The sequence below is a fragment of the Miniopterus natalensis genome, chromosome 12, assembly GCF_054644295.1.
Source record: "Miniopterus natalensis isolate mMinNat1 chromosome 12, mMinNat1.hap1, whole genome shotgun sequence".
Classification (NCBI taxonomy): Eukaryota; Metazoa; Chordata; class Mammalia; order Chiroptera; family Miniopteridae; genus Miniopterus; species Miniopterus natalensis.
In genome coordinates, this window is record NC_142092.1 from 52,258,363 (window position 1) to 52,280,505 (window position 22,143).

A 22,143-nucleotide genomic window follows, 5' to 3' on the forward strand; every position below is an offset into this window, starting at 1 on the left:
CGACCACCAAAGCAACCCCTCCCAGGACCTAGAGTGAACATAGTCCCTCCCTATGGAATCCCTCCAAAAAGATCCATTACCCACCACAGTTCGGGAGTATAGACATGCAACAAATACCTGTGTGCTAAGAGATTTTTCTGCTGCTATTATTTGCATTATCTTGATTATCTGCCAGATTATACTTCTTACAATCTACAATTATCTTAATTTTCTTGTTTGCTTTTTTTATTGTATCTCATTCAATATACTGTACACTCTATGTACAACATAGACTAGCCAATGTGTGCTGCTCTCTTTGTAAACACCTTTTCCGGACACTACCGCTATTCTTTAATCTTTATACCTCAGTCTTCATTCGTTCCAAGTGGCTAACTGTTTCTCTACTGGAAAATTTGCTTAGTCTCAGTAAATGTGTGTCTGTTGTTAGTTCAGATTAGTTTTGTGAAATCACTGAATATAATATCCTTGGGGCAGAATAAATTAATACATTTATAAAGGTAATTTCATTAAGTACTTTTTCCACAGCAGTGAGAAAAAGGAGATAGAAAATTTCTAATGAATCTTTGGAGTGGTTTTCTAAAAGACCCACACAAATTCTCATTAGGTGTGAACTGTAATTTGGTATTTTTCCCATTTATCCTGAGATCTCTCTGGCCACTACCGCCCTCTTTATTGGTTCCCTTTGGGCTAAGGGCAAAAAAGGCAAATATCCAACTTGAGTATGCCATTTTGTCTCTTTGTGCCTTGGTTTCCTCACTCACTCACTAGCAATCATTTATTGAGCATGCCTGTGAGAGCCTTGGAAGAGATAGCTCAGAAACTAATAAAGTGAAGGAATTAGACTATGGTTTTCCAAGGGTAGTCTCCAACCTGCAGCATCAACCTGATGTTGGAACTTGTCAGAAATGCAAACTCACAACTCCCACTCCAGATATAATGAGTCAAAAAGTGTAGGGGTGGGCCCCATCATTGTGTTTTAACAAGCCCTCCGGGCGATTCTGATTAGAGCATCCAGCAACTCTACTCTGAGTTTCCTCACAAATCTCTCTCTGAAACTAAACAAATAAGCTAAGGGATGAGGTCCATGGTATTCAAAGAGGCAGCCTATTTTCTTCTGTAAGCTCTTCCTGTCTAGAAGAGACATGCTCTGTGTGGGTATTGCAGCGTAGGTATGTTATAGACAGGACCAGCCTGTAAGGTAATTGTGCAGTGGATGAAACATTTGCTTCTTATTTTTGTTTCTACGGTCATTTCTCAGATTTCTTGGGCACCTTTAGTCACTAGCACCTTCACAGCCCAATAATCTATGCTGTTTCCTTTTCCACAATCTCCTTCCCATTATCTGTTGATCAGAAAGATAGGATCAACCAGTTCTCGCAATGAACGACATATGTTAAGTTGAGAGCATGGAAATGCATGGAGTAAAATTGGGAGCATATTTTGAGCAGTCGACAGTGCAATTTCCTTGCTAGCCAAAGTATTTGATTTCCACATCAAATGAATGTAAAGGAATCTGACTATTCCAGATTTGTCTATTTTTCCAACTACTGAGATAGTCCCTTGAAGGAATTTCTGCAAATGTGGATTATTTTAGCAGTGAGAAATTTTTAAAATACCACATCAGCTATCTTCTGGATCACAGCCATGCAGATTTAATCATTTGTTCTGTCTCAGTATTAACACTGATTCCTACAGACAGTTTGATTGTGCAGTGATTATTAACCCAGGTATGAGCCCAGGAATAACAGAGCCTTACATGTGAGGAATGAACAGTACTTCTTGGAAATACATGGATTAGTTTTGTAACCTCCTAAGCTTGATCCCCAGGAGTGTGCAAGAGGCAGCTGATCGATGTTTCGCTCTCACATTGATGTTTCTCTCTCTCTCTCCCTCCCTCTCCCTTCCTCTCTCTAAAAAAATGCCAATAAAAACTTAAAAACTCAAGCCCTAGTCAGTTTGGCTTAGTGGTTAGAGCATCTGCCCTTAGACTGCAGGGTCTCTGGTTAGATTCTGGCCAAGAGCATGTACCTGGGTTGCTGGCGTAATCCCTGGCCCTGGTCAGGGCACATACAGGAGGCAACCAATCAATGTGTCTCGCTCACATCGATGTTTCTCTCTTCCTCTCTCTCTCTCCCCCGCCTCCCCCCACTCTCTCTGAAAAGCAATGGAAAAAATATCCTCAAGTGAGGATTAAAAAAAAAAACCTCAAAAATTGACCAATTATTATATAAGTAGTTCATTGATGATAAAGTAGGCATCACTAGGCAATGAATAGGAAGATGTTTACAACTGGAAGTGTAACTATGAATTTTAAAATAGATTAGCATACAACCAGATTCCATGCTACACATTAAAATTAACATTATGATTTACTATATTTAATTCTATTCATATCATTAAAAGGAATTAGTAGAAAATAGATTTAATTACATGATCTTTGGAACAGTGCTTGTTGTAGGAAACTAAAGGTTCTGTCACATATGGAAAGGAACGTCAGTGCTTTGACACAAATAGCATAATTGTTTTAGAAAGGATATTTATAAGGGAAAATATTTGAACCTATTATAAAGGATTTAGGGTTAACATGTATGCCAGGGGTCAGAAAACTTTGTTAGTAAAAGGCTAGACAGTAAATGTTTTAGGCTTTGTGGGCTGGGCCAGATAGGGGCATGCTGCTTCGTTGCCATCTTGAAATTCTTAATAATGTTTTACCAAGAGACTCAACATTTTTTTTACAGGATCCTGCAAATTATGTAACCAGTTCAATTTGTGGACTACACAATCTCTTTTGTAACTAATCAACTCTGCAGTTGTGATATGAAAGCACCCATAGACAATACTTAAATGAATGAACTTAACTGTGTTCCAATAAAACTTTATTTATAAAAGAAGGCAGTGGGCAAGATTTAGCCCATGAGCCATAGTTTACCCTTGTCTATACTATACAGAAAGTTTATAGAAATTGGTAAAAAGAAATATATATAGATATATATCCCAACTCAGTAATTTTCAAAGAAATGACTATTAGCATAAGACAACTATTGAATCAATAAAACCTTAAAATGATGAATTTCCAATTTGATATAATCATGGTAAACCTGGTAGCTTCAAGAAGTGCTCATAGGGGCATAATTTTTAAAATGTTTTGAAAAAACCTGAAGTATAAAAAGCCACCTACCCTTTGATTCAGTATCTTCATTTCTAGGAATTTATCCCAAGAAATAGGTCAAAATTAAAAAATACTACATGCATGAAGAGGTTTACTAGAGATTTCTTTTTAAAAAATGGAAATCTGGAAGCTATATAAAAGAGCTACAATAGAAGCATGTTCCAGTCAAGTATGATATGTTGATTGCATGAAAGAATATACTATCAATAAAAATGATCCACCTTGTGGGTATGATATAGCAACTTGAAAAATGTTGTTAGTGTTCTGCTAAGTGAAAACAGCAGACAATAAAGTCTGGTGATGCTATGTTTGCATAAATATAAAAACTATGTGTGTATAATGTTAAATACTAGAAGATGCCAATCTTCTAGTTGCAACCAGCCAGCTAGAGGAAACAACTGAAGGCAATCTTTGAGTTCCAACTCTGGCGTTGGTCTAGTCCTGAGCTGGAGTCCTGGTCCTGTCCTATCTGGCATGACCGTGACCATGAGCGAGTTAATCAACCTAAGACTCAGTTTCCTTTTCTTTTTTTCTTTTTTTTAAATTTTATTTTTGTTTAAATTATTACAGATGTCCCTTTTTCTCCCCAATCACCCATTCCACCCTGTCCTATCCCCCTCCCCAGTCCCTCTCCCCACCATTGTCCGTGTCCTTGGTCAGTTTCCTTTTCTACGAAATAGATGTAAATAACATTTTACTACCTATTTCATAAGGATGTTGGGAAATTTAAGTGAAAAAAATATATATATATATATCATAGCTCAGCTTTGCATATGGTAAGCTTTCAAATGTTAGTTGTCTGCAAGCAATACTTCACTACTGATCAACCTAGAAAAACGCCATGCTTCTACCTCTGAAATGTTGGAGCTATTCTCTGGATGACAGATCCTAAAATAGTGTGGAAGTCAACAGCTATAGAGGATAATACTAACTTTTGGGGACAAGTGTCTCCTGAATTTGCATGGCAACATGTTAGTTGGTATATAATAGTGCTGGTCGTCACATCCAGAAGGTAGGACTTCCGGAACTTTTGTGAAGACCATGCATATTCTGAGAGACTCCCCCCCCCCCCCCCATTATTAAATCCTTTCACTAATTCACCTGCAGCACAAGGACCTATAATGATAAGTTCTAAGGGGAACTTAAACCTTTGAATAATCCATCCCAGCTATGAAGCAGCAAAAGAAAGCTACAGACTATTTTCTACCTGACCAGCCACCTAAGGGTGTTAGGAAATGCATTTAATACATGGGTTGGGAAAATTATGCTATATTTTGAGGTAGCTTGAGCTCTGGGAAATGATGGCATGACCATTCTTGTATAAAATGGAAAGCCCAGTTAGTTTAATTCTAGTTTAAATCAATTTAAAGAAAATTATACATAAATATCAACGTGAAACATATACACTTAATATCTAAATGTATATAACCAAATCAGTACTTCATTATTGTGGAAAACTAGTCAGTTTTCAGAGTGCAGTTTTATAAAAATGTTCAGCAAATTATGGAACAAAATGAAACCCCCGCTCAAATTCCTCTCCTGTTCCTATTCGTGTGCGGGAGCCTGTGGCTTGACATCTGGGGCCGAATCTCCCCCATTTATAAAGATGGACTCACAAGGCCTCTCGCCTCCCTAGAAGAGCTACTGTGAGGAATGAGAGAAAGAGGCCTCTGTGCTCGAGCTCTGACAACTGACAATGGGGGGGCTGGATGAAATGGGGAGATTCTGCAGGGGGTGTTCTCCCAGTCAGGGGGTAGATTCTTTGCTGCAGTTGATGGTCGCACACTAACAATGGTTACAAATGTTCTAGCAAAATAGAGAGGATCCCAGGGCCATACCCCCAAAGATACGATCCACTATTGCATTTTGCGCATTCTTTTCAGTGACAGTAGGGAACTTAATTAAAGCTTCCATTTAATGACTGGACTTCTTTTTCCTTGTCATTGAACCCAAACTTACTGATGTTCAGGCCTCTGTCATTGAGTCCTGAGGGAGAGTTTTATTTCTTCCTTATAAAGAGGACACCCTGGTGGCAGCTTCACTAGGTGGAGAAAATGCCCTGTGGGCTCCTTCCCAGTGCAGACAGCCAGCCCACTTATCCGCGCTCTGGAGAGGATCTGTGGGTGCAAAAGACTGTTCACATGTGGGCCCTGAATCTGTGCCTGTTCAGCAATCTGTCATTTGGGGTCACTTGAGGAATGAATTTTACCAGCAATTCTTCCTTAGGTGAAAAGAATCATTAAGTCAATTCCTTTAGAGCACATGACATCTTTAATATTTCTTATGGGCCATTTGTGGAGAAAAATACTGTCACTGCTCACACCACAGCATCCCATAAATAGAAGACACCCTAGACAAATTTAACAAGGTCCCTTCCTCCCCTCGCTACGCAGGGCTGATTGGCTTATTGTGGTCCCACACAGCTCACCCAAAGCAAGAGCCAGACCACTGCCTTACAAGGACTCGCCCATAAACTCCCAGATTTCCAGAATTTTGCACCCCAGTTGCAAAATGTGCAGCTGACCATGAAGCATGAGCATGCAGTGAAGATTGCCAGAAATGAGCAATCCTGGGGGGCCCACAGCAGTCGGTGGGAGTGAGATGCTTCACCTACACCTGTCTGTCGCATCCCAGGCTTGCTTATGTGCTACATTTGCCTTTGGAAGCTTCACACACCCCCACTTCACATCACTCCCCCTCTGTTCCCTGTACTTGTCTAGCCAAATAATATAGCTTAAAAGCGACAAAATTAGAGAATGATTTGGTGACTATTAAGGTGCTTTTGTAAAAATGATAGATCCTCTCCTGTCACACCAAACCAGATACAAAAATTGGGGCTTGGAGGGCCCTTAGGATCAACCCATCCATACCACTTATTTAGCAGTTGGGGAAACTGAGTCCCAAAGAGATAGTCTCTTGTCCAGTCACACAGTAACTCTAGTGAGAACTAAGACCCAACCCCATGTCTCCTGACTCCCAATTCAGTGTTGTTTCTACAGGACCAAAGAGCCCATGATGACTTTTCATCTTTTTCAATCTCAGTCCTCGAGTTTACACCCTGCCCTGCTGATTCCACTGCTTGTACTCTGGGCAGGTGTCATAGAAGCTCTTCTAAAAGTGAGTTTCCTGGGAAACATGTAGCTTACGTGGTAGAACAATATAATGAGATTTATTTGTATGTGTGTTTTTCCCCCCCCTCCCCCCCACACACCATTCCATTCCAACACCAAGCGAGTGGCCAGGGGCTCAGTGTACTTCTTAAATCACAGGGATCTATGCCGGGAAAACAGCCGAAGCTACTCAAACTCACCGACTTTCCTTGTCTTTTAGCAAAGCTTATACTCAGAGGGGAAGGATAGGTATTCCCCATGATTAGACAAGAGGAACAAAATGGGTGGGTCTTTCAATTAATGGGACATTTGTCCTGCTGGGTGGCAGAACTTCTGTGATTTGGCAAGACCTCAAAGGTGGCGACCACATGGGACACCAGAAGCGCTGGACCTTGGGCCCAGGGGCTTCGAGACCCAGCAAAGATGCCTGTGCCCAAACTATGGCACAGAAGCAGTGGAGCCAATGAACTAGAAGGACCTGTGAGAACAGGATGCTGAGGGCTTCAGGCTGCCCAGCACAGTTCAGACCAGCACCCCCAGGGCCTCTCTGATACACTCTTGAGATCCTGTAGGGGAATCCCATTAATTACTACAGAATAAATTTCTGAGGCCCAGTGTAATGGTGGCTCAAACTCAGATAAAAGTTGACTTGGGGGGGCGGGGAGGTTCTTTTTAATATCCTAGCTTACAGGCAAGATTTTTACCTGCTACATTTGTATTAAAATTTTTATCAAAGCATGAGTAATCCATACGCCTCAACAACTGGAATCCTAGCAACATGTTTTCAGCATCTAAAAAGACCCAACTTCACAATTAATGATTTGCCCCAAAAGGTTTATGGTGAGTGGAGATTTGGTCTGCCCTGTGAAGCCTTTCCTGACACACATGCCCCCCTGTGGGCTACTACTGCATCCTGCAAATGCACCCAGACTTGCACTTTGACCCTCTGCATTATAGTTGTGTATAGGACTCTCTCCCTTGCTAGACCGCGAGCTCATTAAATGAGCTCATTAAATGTCCCGGAACCGGCACAAACATGGACATGTAGGTAAGTCAGCAAGTCCCTGCCAGGCTGCAGTCGGAGCTGTGGCTCTCCCGTAGCCTTTTTCCTCAAAGGAGGTTCAGAACAAATTGGGGATCAGCAGCTCAGGTTGCGTGTCATTTCATTTTGAAGTTAAAAAAAGCAAAACCTTTGTATTCTTCACTTGACCCAATGGAAATAGGAAAGCCTGAGGTCATTTAGAAGGGGTGAGGGGTCCCGCTTTTCAGTTTTGTTGCTGCTGTTGCTTTCAACTCAGGTCAATTCAGCAAACTCAAGGGGAGGACCTAGCATGTTTGGGGTACTTTGCTCTGTGCTATAAGAAAGCATGTGTGTGCGCTCTCTCTCTCTCTCTCTCTCTCTCTCTCTCATACACACACACACACACACACACACACACTCGCACATAATCTAGAAGTTCACAGCCTATTGGAGGTGTAGGCAAAGCCATTCTAAATGGTGAGAAAAACAGAGCTGCAAATTCCCTGACTGTCATCCCCAATGTAGGTCCCTCTTCCAGGACGGACATAAGCCCAGCTGACTGCAACTCTCATACCAATCAATGCCAGCCTGTGCCAGGCACCCAGGGGTGGGGTGCTGTAGTACAAAGGCCGGATTCTGAAAGCAGGGAGTTCACGTTCTTTATTTGGATCTGGAAGTGGATATAATATTTGCCTCAGAAGTTTGGTGTGAATATATCACACTCAAAAGTGCAGTGTAAAAAAGAGTTATAAAAAAAGACTCAAAGAAAGAAGTATATAAAGCATATCAGGGAATTAAGTGGAAAGGATGGAGTATGAAGGGATAGAAAGGGTAAATAAAGTATAGCTAATCAATGAATTTGAACACAAAAGAAGTGAACCTGGACAGAGGTTGAAACTGACAATAAGTTCTAGTGCTACTGTTGGAGATGTGATATATTGGGAAAGATGAAATTATTTAAAAGCAGAGCCAATTGAATTCACCATAAATGTTACACAAGAACTGGGGAAGTCATCATTTAAAAGAGTAGAATAGTCAGTTCAGTGTGGAGGTAGAAGGTGACTGGACAGGGTTGCAGCTAAACTGGGGGGAGAATGAGTTGGCTGTGGAGGAATAATAGGGAGTTAATGGAAATGTGCAGGGGAGAAATACAAAATAGGTGAGCTGAAGGAATCAAATGAGGAAAGATCCCTCTCTCCAAGCCACTATATAATTTACCCAGGAATCAATATAAAGTATTTTGAGCTGCAGCCCCTAAGGAGACTCATAGGACCAAATTGGCTATTCCCATGACCTGCCCTGTCAAAATCAGCAAGTTCTTAACTCAGAATGAAAAAATGACTAGATCTGCCTCCAGAAGTTTGCCTTGTTTATTAGTAGATCAGAGGTTTGATATTGGGTCAAAGCCACAATGACACATTAATTCTTTTTTTTCAATTACAGTTTATATTCATTATTATTCTGTATTAGTTTCAGGTGTGCAGCGTAGTGGTTAGACAATCATGTACTTTACAGAGTAGTCCCCTCAATATTTCAAGTATGCACCTGGCTCCATACATAGTTATGATATTATTGACTGTATTCTCTATACTGTAATTTACGTCTCTGTAACTATTCTGGAACTACAATTTGTACTTCTTAATCCCTTCACCTTTGTCATGCCCAGTCCCCACCCCCGATCCCCTCTGTCAACCATAAGCCTGTTCTCTGTGTCTATGAGTCTGTTTCTATTTTGTTTATTTTGTTGTATAGATTCCACATTAAGAGACACATTAATTCTTAATTTTATATTGAAATAAAAGTAAAGTGTATCTGCAGTCGTTCAGTAAAACAAACAAAAAAACAACAACAACGTTCAGTGTAAGGTTGAAATGTTATCTGTGTTTATTTTCCAGTTCACCAAATTTGCCACATACCCAGATCTTAGAAATAGAAACAAAAGCTAGTTTTCCTAAGTACCTTAAAGCCAATTAGGGGGCACTGATTAGCTTTTCCTTGAGAATAAGTAGACCTTTAGGAATGAAAATTTACTTAATTTTTTCCATGTATAAAAGCAATGTATATAAAATGCAGAAAAGAAAGAGAAAAGAATCATCCATTGTCCAATCATTCAAAGAAATCCACTGCTAATAATTTGATGTATGTTCTTCCAATATTTTCTATGTGTATTTTATTTCATAGTTGGGATCATATTTCATATATGGCTTTTTTAAAAACTTATCTTTATAATAAAAAGGGCAATTAAAATGCTTTTTCAAAATAAGATGCCTAAATCTAAAGTGCTGGGTATCTGAAAGCTTTCATCTCCCAGTTACTACAAGATCTTAACAAACTCTTTAACAAGAAGTAAAAGTCAGCTTAAAAACTGACCATAAATTTAGAGGAACCATTTGGAGGGTCACAGCCAGCAAAGTCAGCAGGTTCTAAAGCCCCCCCCCCCCCCAGTTTCTGTGCCTTGCCAAGTGACTGAAGTGGAGAGGCGATTTCACTATTGCCTTCTGACTTTAATTAATGTTTCATTCTCAGTAGCAAAAGTACACTTCCTCTTGTAGGTTCTCATTAAGTTTCTTTGAATCAGTTAACACTCTGTTTATAAAGATGTGGATATTTTCTCTAATTACTATAATTTGGGCTACTGCTGTAAAAGTCAGTGCTCTGTGTCACACTGCCAAAGATCCTGACGGATGTGCACATGCTTCTCCCCTCCCTCCCCTGGAAATGATCCAGTCTTCTCTGGAAATTAAATGCAGTAAAAGTTTAATAAAGGTGGGGGGGGGGCGGGGAAATCCAGACATATCAGGTCTCATTTCAAGCCATTCCAGAATAAAAACAGAATGTATTCATCAGGGTGATGAAATGTGTGGTCTGTTGAAACATTAAGGATATAGATGCAGAGTTCTGTTACTTATGACAAATTTCATTATTGGAAAAGATCCAATTCGTTCTGCTGAACAAGAATGTTGAGATGATTTATGCTTCCAGAAGCACATTTCCTGCTCTTGGTATTTCCTTTCATGTGGAGAGGTACCGATGAGGGTATAAACCCTGGCTCCTCCACCCACTCAGCTGCTCCTGCTCTGGAGTGGAATAAGTCTCATCACTGGCAAGTCTGGAAGAGGAACTAGACATGCATGGCTCAGCTTCTTTCTTCGTCCTTCCCTGTGGGAGCCAGATACCACGGGAAATGTGTTCTGGTCTGTTCCTTCTTTGTGGGGAAGGACTGTGGTTTTCTAGCACTGTCTGTGCTTGAGTAGGTAAGTCCACCTAATTCCGTGGTTCAGTATTAGGAGATTCGTCTAAGCCACATCCTCTAACCCAGCTTTTAGAAGTATCCAAGGACCAGCTTACTCTCTCTTACACCTTCTCTCTCTTTCTTTTTATAACCTTCTTTCTTAATTGATTCAAAGCACTTTGTGGGAGAAAAGGGTGTTATTTGCTGGCTCCCTTAAAAGTGAATATCACCAAACACAAAGGCTGGTAATTAAATACAAAACAAAACAAAAACACCACTCTATTTTTCAGGCATGTTTCAAGGACTGTGGTTGTTTTTTTTTAAATTAGTCACTCTGTTTTAAATTTTCACTGTGAATTCTGTAGTACATTCTGTTTTTTAGTATTTAATTCTGGATCTGTTTAATTAAAAGGAAGGATAGAGAAGAAACCTAGCTGTCAATGGCCAGAATTTTCCTTGGCAGGAAACTTAGTCTTCGTGTATTGATATTTTTCTTTTGTTGTATTAGGTATTATTTTCCCCATTTTACTGAGATGAGGTGAGGTTGAGTGACCTGCCTGAGTTCTCACTGCTGGATAGCAGCAGAGCACGGAATTGAACTGTCCAGCACCAAGGCCAGAGCTTTTTCTTCAGGAAAGCTTTCACTACATCTTTCCCCACAACCCCTACTACCCTTTCACTGTCAAGGCCATTAGGAGAAGGAGAGGAGAAATAAGGGAACAAAAAAATGGTACCCTGAAAAAGAATACTTGTTAAAAGTGTAACCTGAGCCCGGCCGGGCGTGGCTCAGTGGTTGAGCATTGACCTGGGATCCAGGCAATCGGGGTTCGATTCCTGGTCAGGGCACATGCCCAGGTTGTGGGCTCGATCAATGACTCTCTCATCATTGATGTTTCTATCTCTCTCTCTCCCTATCCTTTCCTCTCTCTGAAATCAATAAAGATATATTTAAAAAAAAAAAAAGTGTAACCTGAAAAACATGGGTTCAGCTGCCTGCTGCAACAAAAGCCAAACTCATGAGGCAGGTGCTGGTGCAAAAGGAAAGAGATTTATTCAGGTGCTGCACGACCAGGCAGAATGGAGGACTCTCATCTCAAAGACCATCTCCCCTTTCTGCTCAAGCCCACAATTCTTATAGGGGTAGGGAGGGGAGGGCTTTTTTTTCTATCCAATTATCTTGCTAGCTTTTGGCATGCTCAGGTCCTGTCCATTCATCTTTCTAGCTTTCAATGTCCTGGGGCACTATCCATTTATCTTTTTAGCTTTTGGTATGCTCAGTGGCTCAGTGTTAAGAACCTCCCCCAGCGCCATCTTGGCCAATGTGGGAGACTCCCCAGTACTCCAGCTAACTGTCTATAGTAACAGAAGAGGGCAGTGGTTTGCCTGGAAGCCAGTTTTAGCCTAACGTCTCCTGGCTATAAATTGAGTGTTTTTAAATATCAGTTTTTCTCTGCCGCCAAACAAATTAAAATATATAAACAGGTATTTAGCAAAATTTCTCCTATTGCAAGAATTTAATTTCTTCAGGTACTTTTGAAAAAGACCTTGTGGAAGATTCCACACTTAAAAAAAATTCTTATTTGAATATGCTTTCGATTGTTTTGGTCTAAAAATTCTTTGCAATTGCAAAACAGTTCTGATGACTCTTCTTCCAAATTTGTTCAATTGGTTTGAAAATGTCACTACAAAAGTCAAAATTTCTTGAGTTTATTACTCAGGGAATTCTTGCCTCTGAGAAGGTTAAGAGTCAGTCATGTCACCACAATAACAGAACCTACATTTTACAGAAACATCCAAGTGAACTTTTCTCACTGTTGATTTACTTGTAAATAGAGTGGTGCTGTTTTCTTCCTGTGCCTGTAGGCAGTATCAGGGAGAAATTCTGTAAGGGTTTATTAAGTTGAGGAAAATATAACCCAACTGGAAACTCATATTCCAGGAGTTCAGAGTACGGCCCCAGGGATCAAGGCAAATTGTGTAGAATATGTACTCCTAGCTCAAGTCCGCCACTTACCTGGAAGGGCTTCATCAATGTGTGCTAAATGAGCTAAGGTAAAAACCTGGATGAGCCTTAGTCTCGGTGGGAATAAGACAACCATATCATGCTTCAAATAGAATTAAATCAGAGAGATCTAGAGGTGTGTGTGTGGGGGGGGGGGGGGGTTGATGTAGTCTTCCTTTGCGGTGTTCCTTAAGATCTCAAATTTTAAGTCCTAGAATTCTAACTTCTAAGGTGTAAAGCTAAAAGTATTTTTGAGGATAAAGGGCAAGAAAGCTGGAATATTAAACTTCGATAAAGTATAATCATAAGTCATTACATCTGCCACCTGGCATTTATATTATGGTAGATATGGGAAAACTTACATTTATTTTTTATTGGTGTTTAATAACCTTTCTATCCATAACAAATTACAGGGCTGTGTGTGTTTTAGAGTGAAGAAATGCAGTTCTTCATGTCATATACTGTGCATTAAATGTACATATTCGTCCTTTTCTCTCACATCCTTTCATAATTGTGTGCCTTTGCCTGTCTGTACCAGTAAAGGGGGAGAGAAAAGACTAGTATTTGTTGTATTGGAGAAGTTTCCCACACAGAGAACTGTTGAATTTCACTCTCATTACAGCTAAGAGGGAGCTGTAAGCATCACTGATGCTAGTTCACCATGATGCAGATTCAGCTGTCTCCTCGATTCCTGGGACTTGGAAATGCTGGATCTGCAGCTGCTGTGATATTTTTTTTCCTCTAAAAAAAAATTGTTAAGGCCTCCAACATCTTTCATTTATTTTAGAAAAACCAAATATGTACATGCTGTACTTTTATTTCCTTCAGTTTCATTCAGAGCAGATGATGTTTCTATGTAGATTTTTCTAAGAAATATCATTTCCTATCTGCTCTGATGTGTTGATCATTTTATAGTGCTCAGAATTACTAAGAGCACTTAGCCTTCTCCTGCTTATAGAACACTAATGCCCCCTGGTGATAAATTTCCCAGAACCTTCCCTTAGAAAATGAGAACATAACCCCCTGTCTTACAACAGGCACGGTATTCAGCAGCCTTGTCTGAAAAGGGCATGTGCTTCTAGGGTCATCTCAGTCTACTTTATTAGTCTCTCATTAGCGTAATTTCCTCTATGAGTCTTCACTAACGCAGCTAGAAGTTATTTCATGCTTGGCTGGCTTTATTATAAAAACAATTTTGAAGATATCGACAGACCTTTATACCTGACAAAAAGAACCAGAACTAACATTTGATTATGATAATGTAATTTTGTTTACATTATATTTACATTTAATGGGGAAAGTCCCTCAAAATACCTTCATATTTGTCTTCCTATTTCTTTGGGATTTATAGAATTTATGCCATGAAGAGATTTTAAAACCTAATGCTCCTAATTTATTCGAATCCCTTCTAATGTCACCTCCATCAAGTAATTTTCTTGGTTTCCCCTAGAGATAGAGAATATAGCTATCAAAGCAACCCATTGTATCTTTCCTGATATAGCAGCTTTTGCTATTACAAATTTAACTCCCCTTAATTCTTCAAATAGTTGAAAAGAAAGATTATGTTCTTCTTCTGACATTCTTTGAAGTGCCTTCCAGTTCCGAGAGTCTGTAATCCCATGATCCAGAGAAATAACAATATATAAATCAAGGAACTTCCCCAGTAGCTTCCAATTGACACATGTTGACATGGACTCAAAATATGAGGAAAGGGGCAAAAAATATCAGTCTATCAAGTTATTCTAAGTAAATGGACATTTCAAATCAGGAAGACTAAATAAGCAAGATTGCATTAGATTATTTAAAACTATACTGTCACCCTGGCCAGCTGGTGGAGTGTCATCCCATACACCAAGAGGAGATTGTGGATTCAATTTCTGGTCAGGGCACATACCTAGGTTGTGGGTTTGATCTCTGGTTGGGGTGCATTCAGGGGGCAGCCCATCGATGTTTCTCTCTCACATCAGTGTTTCTCTCTTTCCCTCCATTTCTCTTTCTGAAATCAATAAACATATCCTGGAATGAGGATTACAAAAGCACCTATACTGTTTTACCTCTAGGTCAAATGCCTATTTGACTACAAGATTCTGTTTTCCCTTCCCATATACCTTAAAATTTTTAAAAACAATATAAAAATAAGGAAAAAGTTGCATAAACACTAACGTCTAGGGGGGAAATGATATCAACTGACAAAATCTCAATAAATATCCGCAGATGTGGTAGAGATTAACTCCGAAGAAGACAGAAGAAACTGAGCCCAACTTTAAAACACCTCGTGTCCACCCAGATAAAGCAACAGCATCACATGCAGTTTAAAAAGAAAACCCCTAACATCCCTAATTAGGACAGGGCAGCCTGTGACACATGCAGGATGAAACTACTCAGCTCTTTTTTTCACTAGTGCAAATCAACATAATTGCAAGTGATAATAGCACATTTATAGTGCTTCCTATATGCCAGAGAGTATTCTTTTTCATATGTAATTAGTTCATTTAATCTTTACATCAACCATGTGTTGGTAGATAGTATTGTCTCCATTTTATAGATGAAGAAGCTGAGATATAGAGAGTGACTCTCTCCAGGTCAGTGAGTGGCAGAGGCAGGATTTGAACCCAAGCTCTCAGCCTCTAGAGTCAGGTGCCCTAATCACTGAACTATACTACCCATTAACAGTAAAAGAAAGTGGCTGTGTCTGGTGCCTTTGGCTGCAATAATGATGCATGACAAACCACTCCAAAACGCAGTGGTGTGCAATGGTCATCATTTCTTTCGCTTATGAGTCTGTAGGTTGTTTAGACCTCACCGGGCAGTTCTGGTCTTGGCTGGGCTCACTCGTAAGTCTGAGAGTTGACCAGCTGTTGCCTGGGGCTCACACGTCTCTGTGGGTTAATTGGCTGTCACCTGGGGTGACTTGACTCCCCTCCATGTGCCTCATGGCTACCTCCAGCGGGCTAACTCAGCCAGTTCTCTTGGCAAAAGCAGAGGTGCAAGAGCAAATGAGAACACACAGATGCCTTTTACGTCTGTGCGTGTAATCACATCCAACGAGGCTTTTGCTGCAGTGACAAGGACTCTCCCAGGATGCATCAGGGCTGTTCCTGAAGCCACAGGCGGCAGCTTCTAGAAGGAGGGGGAGCCCAATAATATGTCGTCTGGAGCCAAACCCTTTGCACACTAGATTCAGAAATCTGGCCTCCAGAGAAGTCTCCAACAAGAGAGAGAAAAACACAGAAAATAAGCAACACGAAGGCAACTCCAGCTCCCTCTCACCCTCCTGCCTCGGGCTTCCACATGATGCCCTGGGTATGTGCATCAACCCGCCCTTCACCTGTGACGTCAGAGAAGAGGATTTTTACGGCCGACATAGGAAGGGAAGGGGCTCTAAAGAGCTATTTAGGAGGGACAGTTTTTCAGTTTCTAATGGGGTTTAGATTTACAGAGCATCCCTTGCTATTAGTGGCTGTCCTGAGGCACTGGAGAGACCCTGGGCTGCAGGTGCGGCGGTCGGTGTGTATGGCTAGCATGTGGATCTTGAATTCCACTCTGGCTTTTATTCATTTACTGAACAAGCCCTCATGGAGCACCCATCACGTGCCAGGCTCCGGGAACACAATAGCTGTGCTGTGTGCACCATCTCTGGGGACCTCTTGGTCTAGTGCACTGATTTTTTACAGGTTCCCAGGTGGGAAGATATATCTTTGAGACTTGTTAGGGTTCTCACTGGAATCTCTTTAGGAATTAAAGTTACATGACTATTGCTGTTCTACGTCCCACACCTCTCACTGCACATGCTGAGTGAATATAACCTCCTCTTCAATATATCCAGCTAAACATTTTTTTTTCCTGATTCCCAGGGAATAAAGTTTCTATTCTCCTTCATAGAAAACAAAGGAGCCATTACCTGGGAATGGATTCGGCTAAGCCTGGCTTAGCTCATATAGCAATACTAACAGTTACCAGAATCTACTTTTTTTTTTTTTTTTAATATATCTTTATTGATTTCAGAGAGAGGAAGGAAGGGAGAGGGAGAGAGAGAGACAGAAACATCAATGATGAGAGAGTCATTGATCAGCTGTCTCCCGCACGCCCCCGACTGGGAGTCGAGCCTGAAACCCCGGCATGTCCCCTCACCGGGAATCAGACTGCGATCTCCTGGATCCTGGGTTGACGCTCCACCACTGAGCCTCGCCTGGCCAGGCCAGAATCTACTTTTAAAGACTAAGATGGTGATGATGCAGGTTAGAAGGTGACCATTGAAGGAGCTCAGACTAGCACCCTGACAGCACACTCTGGTTGTGACAGTTCTGACATCAAAGATGTCATGAAAATGTAAACACATTGAAATGATCTTTCACACACCGGACTTTCTACCCTCCAAGGCCATTCTGAAAGGTCAAAAGGCGGAGGCAGCCGTCAGGAATGACAAGGTCCCCAATGATAAACAATTATGAACTTCCTAAGGATGTAACTAAGTTCCTGAACCTTTTCAGCTCAACATGCTTGGCTTAGAGTAAATGCTATAAATGTATCTTCTAAAGCAATTTCCTATATCGTTGAATAAATTTCCACTGACAAGGCATGCTCAGCCGTAAGAACCCTGGTATAATGGCAGGGTATTCAGAGTGCTAAGTGGCACAGATTGTGCATGGTGCCACGTTCAGAAAGTTTTAAAATGGAACAGTCATTTCAAAAGGAACAAAAATCAATTCAAGAGTGTAAAAGTGAGAAAAGGAGACTTAGATTACTTTGCAGAACCTCCAGTCAAGCATGGGTATCCAGAGAGTGACAATTTTTCATAAGAATCGAGAGATTATGCGTCCTGGGAGCTTTCCCCTATCATGAGTATTAGGATAATTGTTCCTCTAATTCAGATCTCTAAGCAGCTTAATTCCTGTTCTTATTTTAGTTCAATTTAGAGAGAACATAAGAACAAAAATGCTGTATCTGTTCAGTATCTCTGTCTCTAAAGGAAACTGTTCAAATGGTTGACCACGTAGCGAGGGAGAGACCTCAGTGGGATTTTGTGAGCGTGCTGTGGAAATGCTCTGGCACAGCAGGGTCAGCGACATGCCGAGTACCTGGTGACTGACCTGGGAACACACCTTCCTACCAGCTCTGATTTCTCTGACAAGGGTCTCTGCTCCAACCTAACGCGGACTCCTGCCAAGGTCACCCTCTTCAGTGACAGGTGCGAAGGTGTCACCTCCCAGCTCAAAACCCTTCAGTTGTTTCCTTTTGAGTATGAATAATGTTAGCAATGTCTGCCTGCCTGCAAAGGTCCCCTCTTTTCAGTTTGCGCTGACTTGCCATATTTCATCCTGAGAAGGAGCCCTTTACACCCAGCCTGCTAACCCTAAAGGTGAAGCTGGTCCCTGAACACATCTGTGTCAGTTTCCTTGATAGGAAATGACCAAAATGAGACAGGCCTAGCCAAAAAAAAGGGGGGAGGAATATATTAACTCATGTAACTGTAAATACCTCTAATGACATAGGAAGATAGTCAAAATACGTTAAGGGAAATGTAAGCTGTGGAGCAGCATGTATAGTGTGATTCTACTTTATACATTTTAAAATCTACTTACGACTGTGTGTGTTTATATGGGGAGAAAAAATCTAGAAAAATAAATACATACTACATGTTAATAATGATTCATCTCTAGTGAGTTAAATTCCGAGGATATGTTTTTCGGTTTATACCTTTATGTGTTAGAGTGTTTTCTAATTTTTAAAAAGGTTCAAATTTAAGTTTGGTGCATGGTGCAACCCTGCTAATGCAAAGTGCACTGTCCCATATGTAGCCATTAGTCGTGTGTGGCTATTTAAATTTAAATAAAGATAAAATAAGACTTAAAGGTCTATTCTTCAGTTTCAGTAGCTACGTTTCAGGGACCTGATGGCCACACATGGCTAGTGGCTACCATATTGGGAGTACAGATATAAAACATTTCCATTGACACCAAATGTTACTCCCACAAAGGTAAACTCCTGACAAGCTAGACGAACCTCCACGCTCAGGCAATTGCTTTCACTAGGATAACTGGCTTTGCTTAGATGCAGCCGGTGAGGCAGGTGCAGGCCTGAGCACCTGGGATCTGACGGCCTCCAGGAGTCTGAGTGAGGCTCGGGTCTGTGTTCATTTTCACAGCATCTTGTAATGGGTTTTGGAGAGGCGCTGCTAGAGAAGCAGCTTGCTCAGTAATTGTAAGGAAAATATGGAAAATCCCTACCGGGTGATTTGGAAGGGAAAACGAGAACATCTAAGTCTTTTGCAACGTTGAGATTTACCTGCTTTAATTAAAAAGAAGGACAACCTGGTTGATTTGGAAGAATGTTTTTCCTTTTCTTCTCACTTGCCTAATTCCCAAGAAACATAGCAATGCATTTGGAGAAAGAAGAATCATGTTCCTTTCTGGTAGGGAAATTAAACTAGTATCTTAAGCACTTCTGTTGAAAATTATTCTAAAGGAAACAGGAAGCTCTGCCTTGTTTTCTTAGGGTTTTTTTTTTTTTTTCTTCAGTTTGAATCTTTAACATTTGTTCTACATGCCATGTAAAATATTCAGTATTAGTTTTATGTTTTAATTCTAATTTAGAGTCATAAAATCATTTATAGTGCTTTTTCCCCCAAGTAGATCCATAACTTAAAGTCTCATGATGAGAAAAGATTCACATTATAAATAACAAAAGGGAAGTCTCAATAATTTTATTTAAGACATAACAGTGTGGTCTTAATATTTAATAGCAACTGATTATATATATCTACTATCCTTTTAAAACCATGAAACAGTAGATCCATGAAAATGTCCCTCATTTTTTAGAGCAATATAATTACAACTTTTTAAAAATCATAAATCTCCTTCTCTCTTTCTTTCCAAAGATTTTGCATACCAGACATCACTGTTCAGAACATGCTGATTTATATTCAAAATTTTAGTTTTGACCAATATGCTAGTAAGATGTCGTAAACAGTTTCAGGGTATATGTTTGTTGAACAGATGCCAGAATTGCTATGAGTAAAACAAACTATAGAATTTCCTCCATTCATTCAACTGATATGTTTTAAATACCTATTATGTGCCTGTGCTAAACTGGATCCTGTCCCTTAGGGCCTCACAGCTTGATGGAGGGAGACCCGGGAAAGTCAGGGATGGCAGTGCAGAACCGTGAGGGCTGGGATCGTGTAGGTTTTCCCAGGGAGCTGTAGAAGCACAGGAGGGGGACATTTCATCGCACTGCAGGGGTGGTCAGGGAGGACTTCCGGAGCCATTTCGGGAGCCTTTGTGTTTGTCTAAGCCAGTGTCCACCCACTTTTGGGTTCCTTCTTTATAAGATCTATACCTAGTGTCCTAGACCAAAGTATTTCTAGTGATGAAAAACATATTACATGCCCCCACCCCCAAACAAGGAAAGTATAGGATCAGACACACCACAGAGCCCTGCCGAAGGATCCCATTCTGGACCATCCACAATGACTAGCACATTTCTTTTGTTGGGCCGAAATCCTATTCTGTCCTGTTTTTCCATGATTAAGTGGATTAGAATGTTGACATTCTTAAGTAAGTTACTTTTCCTTGCAGCATCACACATTATGGTTTTAATGTGGATACTATTATAACATGGACAGGCCAAAGGAAGTAACAGCGAAGTGCTCTTTTGTCTTCAGAGTAGGCACGAGACTACAGATGATTTGTGAGGACCAATTAGAAAGCCATTCTTTAGGCAGAAAGGCACCCCAGTCTCCCCAAAGCCAGTGCAGTGCTCAGTGCGAAAGCAAAGACTGCAATGGTGATGATTCAGACGCTAGGCCTGTGCATTCACTTCTGATTCCAGGGTTTGCTCACCCCGTGGCTATGTCTGCTGATTAAATCCATATCTCTTTTAGTGGAAACCTCTTTTGGTTATTAATGAAGAGAATTTTAAAGATGGCAAGAAAATTACATTTCCTTTTGAAATTACAGTATAAGTGTAGTTTCTTCAACTGGCTCTTTAAAAATTGAGAAGGTCTCAGCCTCACAGATTAATGAGATTCTCCCCCCCATTCCCACTGAAAGCCCCTCGGACCTACTTATTCTCTTAATAAGTCTCCTGCATATGTCTCACCTGTCAGAAGTGACACACGTCTTCATTCCTCTGAGTAGGGCTAACTATCCTGGATGTTTGGGCACTGGTATTTCCAAAGATGTTCATTAGTGGTTTTGACTGGAGTGGATGGCAGAGCGAAGGCTCTGGTCTCACATCTCCACCCTTCTCCCCTTCCTCTGCAAGAGGGGTGATGCCTTTGGTGTCAGCGTCTAATGACAGGCATCCAGCTAGCCCACTTGTTATTCTTAGCTTGTCCAATGATGTTCATTCCTACAAAGAAGCCAGGCCCTGGGGCAGTCAAACCTAAGAGCAGTTTTGGATTTAGAGCAGAGGATGTTCCAGAACCCTAAAGGACTATGTCCTATAAGAACAGCATAGGTTGTTTTGGCTATGGCTCTTTAGATTCATAGAACAGAAAATCATTATGTGAAACCAAAAAGGAATTTTTTAAAGAAGAATAAAAGTGAATCCTGTGAAACCCAAGAAGCATAGACTGGCCTCAGCATAAATTAAAATGAGAACCTGAAAAATCACCAGAACAAAAATTATTCTTTTCATGTCCAATTTAGCTTTTTCTCTATAAATCCATCCATTCGCTTTCGTGGCTTTTCCAGGTTCAGATGGCCACAGAAGGAAGCTCTGTAGCTCTTGGATTTGTATGTGCTGAGTTCAAGTGATCAACAAAGACACACACAGGTCTGTGAATCTCACTTCATATTCTTGAGAGAGAAGCTCATGGGCCTAACTTGGGTCAGTTATCTACCCTAGGCAAGTGGGCTGCAGCCAGGGAGTCAGTCTTGCAGGAGAAGCATGACTGTGGGTTCAAGTGTAGAGTTCTCAGAAGAGGAAAATCAAGGTCTGGATGAACATCTCAGATGGTGTCAACTACTAGTGCCAGTGAGCTATTTTCTGTCTTTCAAAAAACTTGAGTAGAAGTGAGATGTACATTTATTCATGGTAAACCAATAAGAAATAACAAAATATCTGATTTCTTTGTTTTGGGGTTTGGTTACTCTGTTCATTTCATGCCAGTCAGAATATCTGCACTTACATTTAATTTAAAAGTAACTATTTCATTAAGATCAGAAATCAAGTTAATTATTCCAAAGTAAATAAATGCAACTTGTTAAGTAAACATATTTCAAGTTTGGGGACCACAGAGGAAAATAATAAAAGACGATCTTGGTTTTAAAAAGCCGACTCCAGGTTCTGCTGCATAATGAAGGAGATTCTGGGAAAGCATAAAAACTGCAGTTCTGTGGCCCTATTACAGCAGCCCCAATGAGGCTGACCTGCTCATAGAGTCACTGAGAGCTTCTCTACTTACATTAGTTCTCCATGCTATGTAACAAATTGCCACAGACATAGCCACTAAAACCACACAGTCTTATTATCTCACAGTTTCTCTGGGTCAGGAGTCTGGGTGAGAGTTAGCTGGGTTCTCTGCTCAGTGTCTCATCAGGTGGAAATTAAGATGTCCATGTCCGCTGGGACTGTGATTTTGCCTGAGGCTCAGGGTCTTCTTCC

General features: G+C 40.7%; 1 protein-coding gene across 4 annotated transcripts in view; it reads left to right on the forward strand.

Annotated features, from left to right (window-relative positions):
* PLPPR1 (phospholipid phosphatase related 1) overlaps window positions 1-22,143 on the forward strand; it is a 172,567-nt gene that overhangs the window by 107,613 nt on the left and 42,811 nt on the right. The window contains exon 2 of one of the 4 annotated variants that reach the window (XM_016225009.2): window positions 21,231-21,312. The exons of 2 other annotated variants lie outside the window; for them this stretch is intronic. The gene's annotated coding sequence lies outside the window, so the exon portion shown is untranslated. Of the gene's footprint in view, window positions 1-20,965; window positions 21,313-22,143 lie in introns of those variants that run through there. One more of the 4 variants, XM_087822791.1, reaches the window with a different exon arrangement.